Genomic DNA, 15095 nt, shown 5'->3' on the forward strand with positions numbered 1-15095 from the left:
AAAAAAAAAAAAAAAAAAAAAACAACAGTTTTTTTAAACCCCCCAAAAAAAAAAAAAAAAAAAAAAAAAACACAAAAACCCCACAAAAGGTCTGCAAATGATAAAATAAAACGATGAATCTATATCATGATTTGCTTTTATTTAAAACGTAAAAGCACCAGTTCTCTACTCCTGCAGAAATAATGTCTGCTCCTTGATTACTCCAGTTAGAATAACTGTGGAACATTTATTTATTGTTTATTCCAATTTAATAAGTGAGTTATAGAATAATTCATTTAAATTTTATTAGAATTTGACTGTAGTTTTCCAGTACTTATTGAGAGGAATGTTAGAAATGTTTGCCTGTACTAGCAATACACTGTAAAAATCACTGTTTTCCTGAGTTAAAAAGAACTACAAAGTTTACAGGTGTGGAGTTCAGTAAACTGGGGTTTATATATAACTAACCCAAAGTTTTTCTTATTGGGACAGACCTGCACACTGTGATGTTTACAAATTCACTAACCTGTCAAAGGAGATTTAGAGCTACATTTACAGCAACATTGTTTCCCAAAAGCAACAAAAGCATAGCCCAATTTTTTAATGTCAGCAACTTTCTAAGCAACTTATCTCATTCAAATGTCTGTAATTCTAATGAATTCAAGAAAATAATAATTAGATTTTGTGAAAAATATTTGATCAGATAATAGATGAGACAGATTAAATTGCAAAAAGTCTTAATCTTGAGTGCTTGATCTCTTAAATGTAATTTACAGCAGTGATAGAGTTACAGTGTCACTGGTGTGTTTTGATGATTGACAAATTTCTACATAAAACAATCAGATGACAGGACTTAACAGACAGAAAACCCCAGCAGACACTCACAACGTGTTTATGCTTAGCAAGTCTGCATGTGCTAACTGTCAATGTAATCTAATCTTGTTAAGTTATACTGTCTAGAGGACACACAGTATTAATAGTTATGGGGTCTATATGGAGCAAAGAGACATTCATGAGCTCGGTGAAAACAGTTACTTTATTTTAGACCCGGCATGTTCCTTTTCCTCCCAATTTGCCCTCCATTCACTATTCAGCTGGTAATTTTATGTAAGGCTTTTCAAATATCACTTCACGGCCATTTTCAGATGGAAAACTAAAGTTTGCATCAGATTGGAAACTTCTAGATCTGTAATTAAATGGCTGAAAAAAACCTTTCAAACAAGAGGCTGTTAAGAACCTATAAATCATCAAGTTGGACAGAAGAGCGATAGTCTCACAGGTTGATGGAAGACAACTTTTTACAGCACATCATATTTTATATGTATAATGGGTTTCAAGGGCATGAAACCAATCTATACTAGGAATTCTGCGTGTGTCTGAATAGATGTAGTACCCATAGAAAGACAGGTAGATATCTAACCCTGATTTGCTTACTTAGTGTCAGATGGTTGAATAAAATGTATAGTTTATGGGTCCATACATATGGGGCTTTATGTGTCTTAAATCGAAAAAGTGTCTACGTTCCACTACATATTGCAAGTTTTGCTGCTGTTTTAAAATTAAATGTCTTTAAACATCCTTTATTCGCATTCAACAACTGTTGGTGTCCGGACATTGCTTCGCATCTTGTGCTACTTCAACTTGAGCCTCTTTCATTATGTGTTGGTATCAGTAGTTGCAAAGAAGCAAGGACAATGTGCAAGAATTGATGTGGAAGTGAAAAAGGCTGAGTCGAGAAGGTTGGGGGAAAGAAGGAGGCTGAATGTGTTCTTTGTTAACCTTAATCTGATAAGTGAATAGAGGGCCATGGATAACCACGCACTACAGGCCCCAAGTAAGTTAGAATAAAATTCCCCCCCAATGAGATCCTCTTTACATTAGTTGATTCCACAATGGAGGCCATCACACCTAGAACCAGAAATCTAGTATGTAGGTTGTCTATTGTGATTTCATCAAATAAGTCTACAGAAATGTGTATGGTTTGTTCAATGTCTATGCTTTAATTCTTTGAAATGTTTAGCTTCTCATCAACTAAATAATGCTTGTATTCAGTAGCTTAACATTAGCTGAATTCTTGGTAATGAAATGATCCTTCTTATCTCATGCATACTTTAGCTAACAAGCTGGATTTTACTGTTAGATAAATAGAAAACTAGTATACTATAATTATTATCTGGTATTCAGCATTATTTCTTTGGAATATTCTGTTTAAAGCCACATGCAACTGCATTGGATTCTTACATAAGAGAGATAAAAACGGAAAAATAAAGGTTGAGTTGAATATTCCATAATTTATCATCTTATAGTCCAGTGATGAGTGTTCATTGCATCAAAACAGAGCGTGAAATGTATTTACTGTGTGTTTAAAACGCCATTAATGTCTATAGCAACTGTTAGCAGGTGGTTCATTCATACATCTACTGTGTTCTCCTTATCTGAAATTGGGTCATAGGTCCAGGAGGGAAACCCAGATTTTTCTTTCTCCAGTGACACTCTCAAACCTATTCAAGGGATTTCTGAGTTGTTCTCAGGCTAGATGGGATATGTAGTCCCTTCAGTATTTTGTATGCTCTGGAGGCCCAATATTTTCTTCACCTCAAGTTGACTTTTGATTCGTTGTTTATGTTTGCTGTAGTTCAAGTGCAAGTCTCAGTCAAGAGCGGTTTTCTGAAATGAAAACTCTGGAAGCCAACCGTGTCAATCACAACTGATCACCCTGGGACACTATTGTAATTATTTACCCTCTTATGCTATGCCAAGCTTATTAATTTTGAGTGAAGCTCTGCGAAACACCATTTTCATATTTTTCACTTGTTTCGGCTTTGTCTTTGAGTCTTCAGAAACATTTTTTTCTGAATCCAATCCAAATCCAAAGAAAAGAGCCTCCAGACAATCCAAAAGCAATTATCAGTGATTGTTCAGAGTGCAATGATTGTTGGAATAAATGTTCAAAGTCTTCTGAACTTGTGTAAATTTTTACTATTTGGAAATCAGCTTTTTGAATTACATACAGGTGGGCACACTGTAATTAATAAATCCACGGTTCAGATACACATACAAACGCCTCACACAATAGTTATAGGAACAAAAAGAGTCCATAAATCTGTGAGGTTTTGTGCTTTAATATCTGCTCACAAAAGTTTAGAAATAATATATATTTAACACAAAAACAAATGAACACAACACTGCTTAGAAATCTACCAAAGGCAATCATAATAGAGCCAAACTCAGTGACCAATCTGTCAGGTTTCATTCAAATAAATATGATGACTCAGCATGGATGTGCTGATGTGAGTCTTAGTTATTTGGTTTTGAGAAGACATGCTGCCAATCAAAACAAGGTTTTGATCAGGGCAGAGTCACTGAGAGTGAGAGCTGAGCAGCGGATGGGAGTCAACTCTTTTGATTCCCTTACAAAGAATTGGTCGTGGTGATCAAAACCCATCACTGTTCCATGTGAAGTAGAGTGAGAATGAATGAAGTGTAAGGTTTTCCGCAGAAAACTTGCTAAGACTGGTGGTTGGGGTGCTAGGGCAATCATTCATCCAGTAGTCTGTTGTGTTTTTGAGTTTAAAAATATGTGTAAAGTTGACAGGACATTTGAAAATATGTCCTGTCAACAACAGGACATATCACTTGACAATTATGTGTTATTGAAAGATTGGAAGGTTAATACCAGAACATCAACTATAAAGTCTTAAAAATGCTAACATTTTAAAAAGAATTAAATAACTAATGCTTAGCCTTGTGGGGGCACAAATAAAGCCTGGTGGCCCGCCAGGCTTATAATACACTGGGGAAAACCCTGAAGAAGAGCCCTGCAGGGCTGGAACCATCAATGACAAAGGGACATTATTGTTTGGTCTTCTTGTCTTCTATTGGAGCTGCTATTTGTGTACCATCAAGTTAGAAAATAACTTGAGAAATAACCATCATTTCTGGCTTCATAATAATAACCTTAATCAATATCCTCTTTGCTCAAAAAGACACAATGCAGAGAAAGCTGGATGCATTTTGTGTTTCAATTGCAGACAGAGATAATGTGACACTGACAAGAAAATGTATGTTGCTGATGAAATGAAAATACTACAGTGCTTCCACTATCAGTGCTACTACTAATAATAGTGATATTTGATTTAAAAAAATCAATATTCTGATAACTGCAAAAATGTACACACCTAACATTTTGTACTAATTTGTGTTGGGAGAAGGAACTTTGCCTGAGTGTTCTTGTCATCATTGACCTTTGACATTTCAGAAGTTTCAATACACTTTATAATGTTTTTCATATATACAATTTTTTACTAAGTTTAGTTTTTTACAACCAGATAATTTTCTTACCATTTTGTCCACCCCATTGACCATTTTGCAGATTTACTAGATTTTGATAAACAGGGAGACTTCTTAATTGATGAGCTTTATTATGTGTCCGATAGTTCACTGCTTGGACCAGTGACCTTAATTTTGTTGCAGACCTTTGAGTACATTTCACTGACCTCCTAAACTGGAGTGTTGAGTGGAAGTGGCTGTGGTAATACAAGCTGGTAAGCACTGGGTACAGTGAGGGATGCCCTAATGGGTGCCGGGCAAATTTGAGGTCAAGGGCTATTCCTACATACACAAAGAATGTGTATCTGTTCACTCCAAGAATCAAATGGAAATATGTGTGCTACACTTAACACAACAAATGATCTTAACAAAAGTCTAGACGGCTCTTTGTTCTCCCTGTGTTTAGTCAAACAGTTCTGCAGCTATTAAAAAAGATAATTATCTACAGTTATGCAAGGGTTTATGTGAAACTGAATTGGATTTTCAGAATAATGAGTCACAGGTAGTGACTGAACACTGACCTGAAAAACACACCATTTTTATTAGGCATGACTGCATGACTTTTATTAACTCACATTTATCTTATGCCTGTGCGCTAACTAGTTTTTTTTTTATGTTTCTGCTTTGTCCAGCTTAAAACCCCCAACTCCCACTTTGGCAATCCACCCACCCTCCCCCCGGTACAATTCCACAGAAGCAGCAGAGTGTGATATGCCTTGATGAAACTTAAATGTACATTCATCTCTTCCACTGGTCTTGTCATGGTGCATTCGTCAAGCTGCATTTTCCTCTTAGACTAACCAAATAGAGCATGTATGAGTTCTAGACAGGACATTGACTGCAAGTACATTTTAATTAGTTTGTCTCATAGATTAGAAACCAGTAGTTATTCAGGAGTGGTACTTTTTTCCTTTTTTTTCTTTTTGCAAGACTTTATAATGTGTTGACATCATTATCTGAAGTTCTAACAAAATGTCAGTGACGAGCTTTTCTCAGATACAAATTAGACATAATGACTTCACTGTTTTAATTCTGAATTATTCTCTAACGGGCTTTTGCTGTTTGACATTCTCATGGTATGATAACCTGTAGTAAAAATATGCAGTACTGTATTTAGCAATTTAACATTTTAAACAAAAATGTACAACATGAACCAATTATCTTTATTTCTCAAATAAGCAACAATAATTCTTACTGCTGCAAAAATAATATTAATTCCTCCAGCTATATTCTTAGAAATCACCTTGATTTATTGCTACTTTGATTTTGATATACAACTTGAAGCAAAATTATACAGTAGAACAAACATATTGTCAATTAAGTAGTATTTCTAACCATCCTGCGTTGACTGTGGCTCAATGGGAAGAGCGGTCATCTTAAAATAAGACAGTTGTGGGTTTAATTCCAGCTTCCTCCCCTGTAAAATGCTGACCTCTCCTTGAACAAGACACTTAGTGTGCAACTGGGTGAATGTGACTTGAGTGTGGTCATAAAAGCACTACATAATTTCACTTCATCTACCAATTAGCTGTAAGGGCTTCTTGTACAGAAAAGGTTCCCTGTTTGTTCATCTGCCCTTCATTAAATAACACAAAAATAAAAAGCTAATTACTTAGTTTTTAAGCTGAGTAGTTGGGGAACTAGCCTGCAGTCAGCTGCTTTACAATCAAGCTGATTATAAGTTACCATGTGTAGGTTTGGAACACTTTAAACACCCAGCCAGAATGCTACATGAGACGCTATTGGTTGGTGTTTGCATTATAACAGCCAATCCAGGAGCATCATTCATTTTTACTTGTCACTGATTGACAGCAGGACATAAGGAATCTTTTTATCCTCTCCTGTAATGCTAAGGGAGTCTCTACTGTGTGTATTAATGCATATTAAGGTATATTTAGTGACATTAAAACAGGCAGTTATAAGGATTTTCTCAGGGTATTTCAAGTGTTAGGATTTCATTTATTTGCAGGCAGCTTGCATGTAGCTCAAACAGGGTCTGCTGCATGTAGCACAAACCAGTGTAATATTTAAAATAATGTATTTGATAATCAGAAAACCTGTTATCTAGATCAAAGAACCATTTATTACTTGTCATTTATTAGTCGCTGAAGTGGAGAAAAAAAATGGTCAAAAACTGAAATAAGCTATTAAAAGTTATCTGTGCATGCAAGCTTAATTCTGACGTTCCTGCACAGAAGCTATTAGATCCATTTGCTTCAGTTTATGTAGTACAATTTATGCTTAACACATTTTACAAGCTAAAGTGGTGATTCATTCTAATGCGACATTGACCAGATGGGGGGAAAAAAATACTACACGTGGAATGCTTGAACAGTCAGAGAATGTGAATGCCGCACACTCAACTTTAAGGTTTTAGGTGATTATCAAAGTAATGGTTCCCTATCAGGGCCATTTGTCATAATAAAAATGTTTCCTGCACACCTTTGATCAGACTCTGGTGACTGAAGTGGAAACTTGAAACTTCAAATAGGTACTTCATAAATCCTTTGGTGGTGTCGCAGTAAAACGCTTATTTCTTTAATGGGGTCTCTGTGGAGCGTCACAGGTGATGATATAAAACTGAAACAATCAAAAGAACACTTTGAACTTGTACAGGGGAAAAATGATAGAGTACTATATTTTAAAATAAGACATTAAATCACCCTCACATTTCTATATCATAACTTTAATTTTGAATTTCTCATTTTGAGAGTGTAGTAGGGTGGCTGTAAATATAATTGAAATAGTAAGTACCTAGAAGAAATATATCCTTGTTGTTGTCAGGTTTGAGTAATTAACCCTTTTGCAAAGTATGTGATAAATATTTTTGTAAAGCCAGCAATAAAATGTAGACAATAAAAATCTTAGTCACCTTGACAGAAATGGGTAGAAAGTGATTTTGAGACACAAAATTTATTACACAGCCGTGCTGTGTTCAAAGTCCATTTTCTAACTTAAAGCACCTGGCAGTAAAACTGCACTGAAGGAAGGGTGGGGAGGCATTTTGGGGTTGACAATCTGTCAGAGAAGACCCATTTTACATACCCACTCATTTCACACATTTTATTGTAGCTCATTTAGTCTGTAGCTTCATCTTTAAAGTATTTCCCCTACAACTTTTGAATTGGCACTGTAATTATATCTTTAAAGAACTAATCTGTGGGTATTTCCTTGTTTGTTTATTGCTAATACCAACTTCTGACAAGATACATATATCCTTTATGTTAAATATATTTCTAGAGTCTGGAGGCAACAGTACATTTAACATTTAAACATTTCTGCAAGATAATTCAGTCATATTTAGTAAGTCAGAATATCAGTGAAATGTTCCTTTATTTCAGAAACTACTGCTCTACCTGCAACCACAAGTATCTCATTAATCATCTAAAATGAATGATGTATTCACCTTTCACGCCAATAATTACAGAACCATAATTAGCACCAATTCAGGTTGCAAGACTGGGCTTTGAATTGACAAAACGTCATTTTGCAAATAGAATAGAATCATAAGCACAATGATATACCGACGAGGGAACATCTAGTTGGCAACCTTGTTAGCTTAATGTTTTCCATAACACATGAATTAGATCCTCTATATTTGCCATGATGCAGCACTGACTGAATGTTGTTAGAGATCCATGAGACCACAGGAGATTGTTGAATTAGTCTGAAGCAGGCCTTGGGCTTAAGATTTTAAAGAAGCTTCAAAGTTTGTTTTATAAGTTTTGTTCAAATCCACTGAAAAGCTTTTGCTCTAAATATGTTAAATTTGTTTTCCAGAAAAGCTATATTCAAGATTAGTTTGAGCTGTTTGTGTACTTGACATCGGAGTACTACACAGCAAATTTGGAAGTGTCAGATTTCCAGTGCAAGTGTTGTATGTTAAAAATACAATGTTAATTCAACAACATGAGTGTTAGTGAGTGTTAGTTTCCCTAACACTCACTAAAGAGTCCCAAAGAGTTAAACAAAAAGCAATCCAGTCCAGTGTTGATTTCTAAATTAACTCCAACAGTCTAAATCAACATTCAGTCTGGTGTTGATTTAGAAATCAACATCAGACAGTTCCTCCCACAATCGCAACATATTTGTGACATCACATCAGGGAAGGAGCAACAGATAGAGTGGGGGTCCCAGCCTGGACCTACAGGGGGCACACATGGGAGGCAGAACATGACTTCAGGGATCCTAGTTTTCTTTATAACATCTGATGAGAAGTGTAAAGGAAAGCCCTCTCCTGTTGAAAACAATTTATGATACCCCAGTAGGTTATATAGTAGGGTGCTCCATTGTTGACTCATGGTTGCTAAAAACTTTACCAGACTGACTGATTTTAGTGACATAGTGGATGTAAAATATTGAATAAAATGTTGTGTTCCATGACTGGCTTTATTTTCACTCTTATATTTAACTTCATGACACACAAAACTACAAATGAATCGTCCTTATTGTCTCCAGGTGCATTCTGGGTAAAGTTTGTCACCAATGTCATCATCAGTCACTTGGCAACAAATGGCAAACTAGCTAGAGCTACGGACTACGTTAACATGTTTTGAATTTGTGTTGTTTCATCATTAGTGACCAGTCGCCCGATGTTTCTGTTCTTCTCTTGGTTTGTTGTACTTCATGTCACATGGACTTCAGAATGACACAGTCACTCTCTCTGGTGATGAAACTTGTTAGCTCCGCCGTTGCGGGCATGTCCATGTTCTAAAGTTAAATTATCATCAGCTTCATATGTGGGTTGTGCTTAACCCCTGCGCCACCACAGCGCACCCTGCCAGTAGTATTTCAAAACTCTGATTTCTATGTTAATATATACTTTACACCATTCTGTGTTAGATTAACACGTTCATAGTGTTAACTTTTGACAATATACACTAGTTGTTGGGTAGATTAACACTGAAGTGTATTTGATTTCAACTACTGTGAGTGTTGATTCAACTCTATCACAAATAACACTTTCAAAAGTGTAACTTCTACACCATCCAGAGTGGACCAATATAGACACTTTCAAAGTGTTGAATTTTAACTCTGTAGGAGTTGGTGGAACACTTCCAAATTAGAAGTTTTAGAACTTCTGCTGACCCTCCGCAACCGGAGGGATTCATTTGTTTCATTGTCTCTCAAAAAGCTGTCATTTTTGTTTTCTCAAACTCTGCACTTGTCAATTTGTAAAATTGTTGCTGAAAAAACCTTGACAGGCAGACGTAAACACTTGAGTGATTTAAGTACTAAACATTTTCATTGTAAATAGATGCAAAACGCCCGTGGAAGGACTTTCATGGCAATTCTGATGTAAATTCAAACACTCACTGGAGGGAGACGTTATTCTCTCAAAAATGGTGCATTTTAAAATGCAAGCATAAAAGATTTTCCTTTCACATCTGTTACTCCTCTTCACCAAATAAGTTTATTCATTTTTGTTTTCCTTTCAGCTGTAAGCTATTAAAATAATTAAAGATTGATGCATGTATCCATAGTGTTGTTGCGAAATTTTGATCCCTCTTACATTTCTGACACACATGCTGATATCTTGAGACTTTTAACAATAGAACAGGCTGTTTAGAAAACAGCTAATGGAACATGGCAAATTAAGCTTCTGTTTGTTTGTGTGTGTGTGTGTGTGTGTGTGTGTGGGTGTGGGTGTGTGGGTGTGTGTGTGTGTGTGTGTGTGTGTGTGCGTGTGTGTGTGTGTGTACGCATTTGGTTAGGTAATGCAATGTTCCCAGTGTTCCTCCTTGCTTGTCTGGGAGCTTGAGTGTGTTAGCTGTGATTTGTGACTGTATCTTGATCCATTCCCCAGAGAGCCGATACTAAATTAGGACGCATATTATTTAAAGACGCCCTGGGTTAAGTTATATTTGTGGAACGAATATGTTGATTTTTTTTTTTTTTTTTTTAAAGGGACCTTGTGCTGTAGCAATTGCGGCTTTAAATAGTCAGCGTGATGGTGAAGGTTAGTGCATGTTTTTATTCAGTTGTTGGTGACAGTGGCTCTTGAAATGTCTGAGCATATGGCTCTGTTTGCCAGCTTTATTTCTGTAAACATCACAATTCATCAATGTGTTCATGGTGAACATCCATCAGTTCATAAAAAACAGAGAGTTCTGGTCATGTGTATTTGGTCATAGATAGTTAATACCAATACTAAGGATTCTGAAAATTCAAGTCATAAAAATAAGCAATACAATCTGGAGAAAAAATATTTTTTAAAGTTTTACAGTAAAATTTCATAAAACTTCAACATTTTTATTTATTTATTTATTTACTTTTGGTATTACAACACCCTCACTCACTTAAAATGCCTAATATCACATACAGCTGTAGCACAAAAGGTGTGCATCAGTAAAATATCATTAAAAAGCGGGGGTGCACCAATCCATCCCTGGAGACCCCTCTACTGACCTTTTGTTTTTCAATCAGGGGATCACATTTTTTTTAACCCCTTAAAAAGCATTTGAAATTAATCACTCGTTTCACTGTCGACAGCAGTATAGAAGACTACTAAAAACACATCAAGTCTGTCCATCCAAACAAACTCACCCTGAAAAAAGACTTCAAGTTGTAACTAGCACAGACTTCTAAAAAAAATCACACAGTTGAACGTAAGGAGTGCGACAATTTTCTTCAGAGCGATTTCAGAGTGTGGTAGATGGCTTCAAGAAGCGTCTCACTGAAGTTAGTTTAACCAAACGGGGGGTAACACTAATTAGGGGTCAGTGGATCCTAGAGATAGATGTAGCAGAGTATCCCAATGTTTTCCTCTTGTCTTCTCCTTCACTACCTTGGACCTATTGACTAATGTCTGGACGTCATTTTTGCTCGTAACATGTCCCACTGGTACAATTAGTGTTAACACAATTTTATCTCCCCAAAAACAAGAGTAAAAATATTTAATTGTCTGATTATATGTCAACACAATAAGTACCAAGGCAGAGTCTCTAGAAAAAAAATAGGAGCCTAATTTATAGCAACTGCTGAAGTTTTAAGTGAACTATGTTTAAAGTTGACAATAAACTGTTCTTGTGCAAGGTCTTCAAGTTAAGCGTACCACTATAATCAAGACTGATCATTTTAAAGTTGAATAGTAGATTAATAACCATCATTTTATTATAATAATATCTCTGTCAGACTTTTCTAACATAATTTTGTGGCAGGTTTGAGTCTCTCATTGTTCAATGTGGCGGGAGTTGAAACTTGCACAGTGTAACGTGCCATGCAATATGTCACATTATGGTTGTGGAGGACCAAAGTACCCAGGGTTATAAACAATCATTGAGTTATTGAAATAAACGCAAACATAAGGAAAACAAAATGGGAATTGTATCCTACGTAGGACTCGGGACATGATAGAAATTCAACAGGTGAATCTGGCAAATAATTGAAGCTGGGAGGGTGACTACTCAGTAAGGACTGGTTGGATGTTTAGAGAAGTTTTCAGCTAAGAGGGAAACCAAGAAACTAACCAATACAAAGTGCAACAGATGACCGTGCCGAACTTTGGTGTCTAATCTTTTTTCTTTTTCTTCAGTTACCAGAAAGACTCTTCATCCGTCTGTAAAAGTACAGAAATGTTAAGATTTCTCTAATGCAAATGTTTTTGATTCGTCTCATTGTCCTGAAGAGACGAAACCTGTTTGAATTACTGCTGCTTTGACTTTGTTGTACTTTAATGCCAGTGAACAGTCGTATTATTGTTGAGACAGATGATTGATTTACAGCACCATCTTACTTCATTACATCAGGTTCTCAGCTTTCTGACATGTTCTGAGTCAAGCATTTAGCGAGCAGTACTTTAGGTTAAAGGCTGTATAGAAATTCCTCTGGCTTCAGAGCACAGGTTCGCTGTCACATCGGTAAGCTTCCCTCCTTTGTGTCCGTCCGTTTTCTGTTGAGGTTTAATCCAGTTCGAGTCCATTCGAGCAGTCGGTGTCTGAAAGGCAGGGTGCAGCATGTTATGAAAGCGTTAGCAGCCCTGGCAATATTCACTTGCTAATTGAACCGCAGGTCACCGGCTCTCAGTTTCTCCTTGCTGTTTGCTCGGCCTCTTGAGAGCAGAGTTGCTCTGTAGGAGGCCATGCAGGAGGGGCAGAAGTGGCTTATTTGTCGAGGTTTTACCGATGTGTACTCTGTGTGAAGAGGCAGTTCTCTGACACTTCCTGTTGAGCTGTTCTTTCACTTGTAGCCCGCTAATATTTTCCTGCGCAACAGAACCAAAAAAAAGCACGTTTTATGGATCTCCTTAACAAATATCTGTGCATTTGTAATGAGTATGCAAATGGTCCTCATTTACATGCAGCATACTATTCAAAGACCATACTACAGCCCTCTGACAGGAAATATCTTGCGAGAATCCCGCTGTGAGCAGATGTTAAGCTTGATCAGAGCCTCACTGCAGTGCATGATGTCAAATGACTTATGCAGTGTTATATTATGCCTCGTCCTGATCTTGTGTGAAATCTGTGACCTTGAAGCGTTATATTGATATGCTTCAGCTTCATCTTTCAGAAAGGACCAATGAGATTAAAATAAGTTGTTGCAAGTGTCCAGCTCACATGTTGCTTTTTCTTTAAATTCACATCATTGTCATCCATTTTCACGCCAGTTGGTCTAACAACAGTTTCGACCTCAAAAACTGGTGTTGCCAGTTCCTTACCATAGGATAACCGTGCTGTGAATTTGGATGTTTATACCCGGAACCTGCTGTGTTACTCCCATGTTAGCTTTGTTGCAAGCCTTGTTGACTCTTGCATGAATCTGGCCCTTGACATGGTCATTTGGAGGCCCCATGCAGCTGGGGGGCAGTGCATGCAAGAGAGAAGCTCTGTGATTGGAGGAAGCTTGGCTGGTATGAATGAGCACTGTACATAGAGCAGCATGCAGGAGACACTCCAGAGGAATGCCCCCTCTCATTCTCTAGCTCCGCTTTGCCCCATCGCCCCACATCAGCACAACAAACTATTCCAATTTAACCAATTCAATAGGTGTGAGACGTTTAATTTAGGGGGCTCTGTTCAGTGTTTCTGAGTATAAATTGTCTAATTGAACATAGTTTTAAGTCATTTTAAAAGTAAATAAAATCAGTTGTATTTGAAAGATTTTCTGAAATCATTTTGCTCACTGATTTATTTAATTACCCAAATAAATTAGATTATTTCTAACTTGTATATATACATACCAGGCAATACTTCTATGTCAATAAATATTTATTGATCAACTGCGAGAAACAAAAACATCCGCACAATCAAAATTCGGTGTATAAACAAGACAATAATAACATGCATTAAAATTGTGTTTATCTGATTGACTAAGTCTGATTAGTCAGTTGGTAGCGAAAACTCACTTTTAGGAGTCACTGCATTGCAAAACATGACTTTACTGATAAAATTTTTACTTTTTACACAATGTGTACTATTTTATGTGAAGTATGTGGCCTAACTATAAACATTGGCGCTTCAGCCATTCGCTTCTATGCAGCCTTGTGATTAACACAAAATTAAATTTACCTTGAATCGTGTCATTTTAGTTGTAGAGATAATAAAAACATTCCTTACATTTCAGTTCAGTTCCAATTAAAAAGCTGCTGTGAAGAGACAGCATTTACAGAGACTATGCGGCTGTAGATTTCAACTTTACCAAAATCTTTGAATTATTGTGGGCTTTTTAGGAATGCGATTCTGTTTCTGCCCGTAAGTTGGTGTGAGAAAAACATTGGTGTATCTGTGTGAGAGGAAACGCAGCTGGAACGGCTCGCGCTCGACGCAGCAGCTGTTACATGGCTGATTGACTAACAGCTTCACTGCGGCTCCTCTCCACAGGACACGGAAAGTTATTGGTTAATAGTTTCAGCTTGTGCTGAATCACAGTGCAGCATGCTATTATGTTTTGATTATTCGTCACATTTTTTATTTTAGATCCAGCTAATTGAGTGGGATTTTTATTTTTTTTATTTTTGCCAAGCGTTTATACTTGATGATTGATTGACAGTGTAAAATGGTGTAAAAAAACAAACATAAAATAACTCCCTCAGATGAAATTCCAGTGACTGAACTAAAATCAGTATCTAGAAAAACTTGCCTTGAAATATCTTGAAAATCCTTAAGGCTTAAACAAAATTATGTATTTTAATACAATTAATTAGGAATTTCATCTTTAAAATGCTACGTAGAATTGCAAAATCCTTGTAATATAGTTGAACTAGTGATATAAGCAAAAATACAGCTTCATCTGTAAATGGTAATCAAAAATTAACTGACACTGGAAGCTTGACGAGAGCTGATCTTAGCGAGTTAGCTAATTATATAATTGATCTTTTTTTTTTTTTTAAGTGACCTAATAAACCATCTAATAACTGGCTGACTCAGTTATTATATGGTTCCAAGACAGTCAAATCTCAAAAAGAGCAGAAGATGGTTGCCTTGGAGATTTGAAATCGTACTACATCCAGTGGTTTCCAGGTCATCGCTAAGTTGTTCTCTGTACCTGAATAATTCCCAAACAGCTGACTTTCCTTTTATGATCAGGGGGCAAAAGTTCAGCGCTTCCTTCAACCATCACACGCAGCTGACTGACAAACCGACTGAAGGGCGAAACAAAACGTGAGCTACTGTCTCTGAAAACTCATCCACACAAGTTTAAATCCCAGCAGTGGTATAATGGGAAGAGAAAAAAAATTCTGGCTTACAACTAGATCCAATAAACTAATCAATATTTGTTTTCTGTGAACAACTAAACATTTAGACAATAGTAGATGAAAACAGTCACTGATATTCTGTTATTGCACA

General features: G+C 36.5%; 1 protein-coding gene across 1 annotated transcript in view; it reads left to right on the forward strand.

Moving 5' to 3' along the window:
* LOC106962525 (immunoglobulin superfamily DCC subclass member 4-like) overlaps positions 1-15095 on the forward strand; it is a 29188-nt gene that overhangs the window by 4490 nt on the left and 9603 nt on the right. The window lies entirely within an intron of this gene.

This window comes from Poecilia latipinna, unplaced genomic scaffold (assembly GCF_001443285.1).
Source record: "Poecilia latipinna isolate Pla-1442-1.1 unplaced genomic scaffold, P_latipinna-1.0 Scaffold1426, whole genome shotgun sequence".
Taxonomy (NCBI): Eukaryota; Metazoa; Chordata; class Actinopteri; order Cyprinodontiformes; family Poeciliidae; genus Poecilia; species Poecilia latipinna.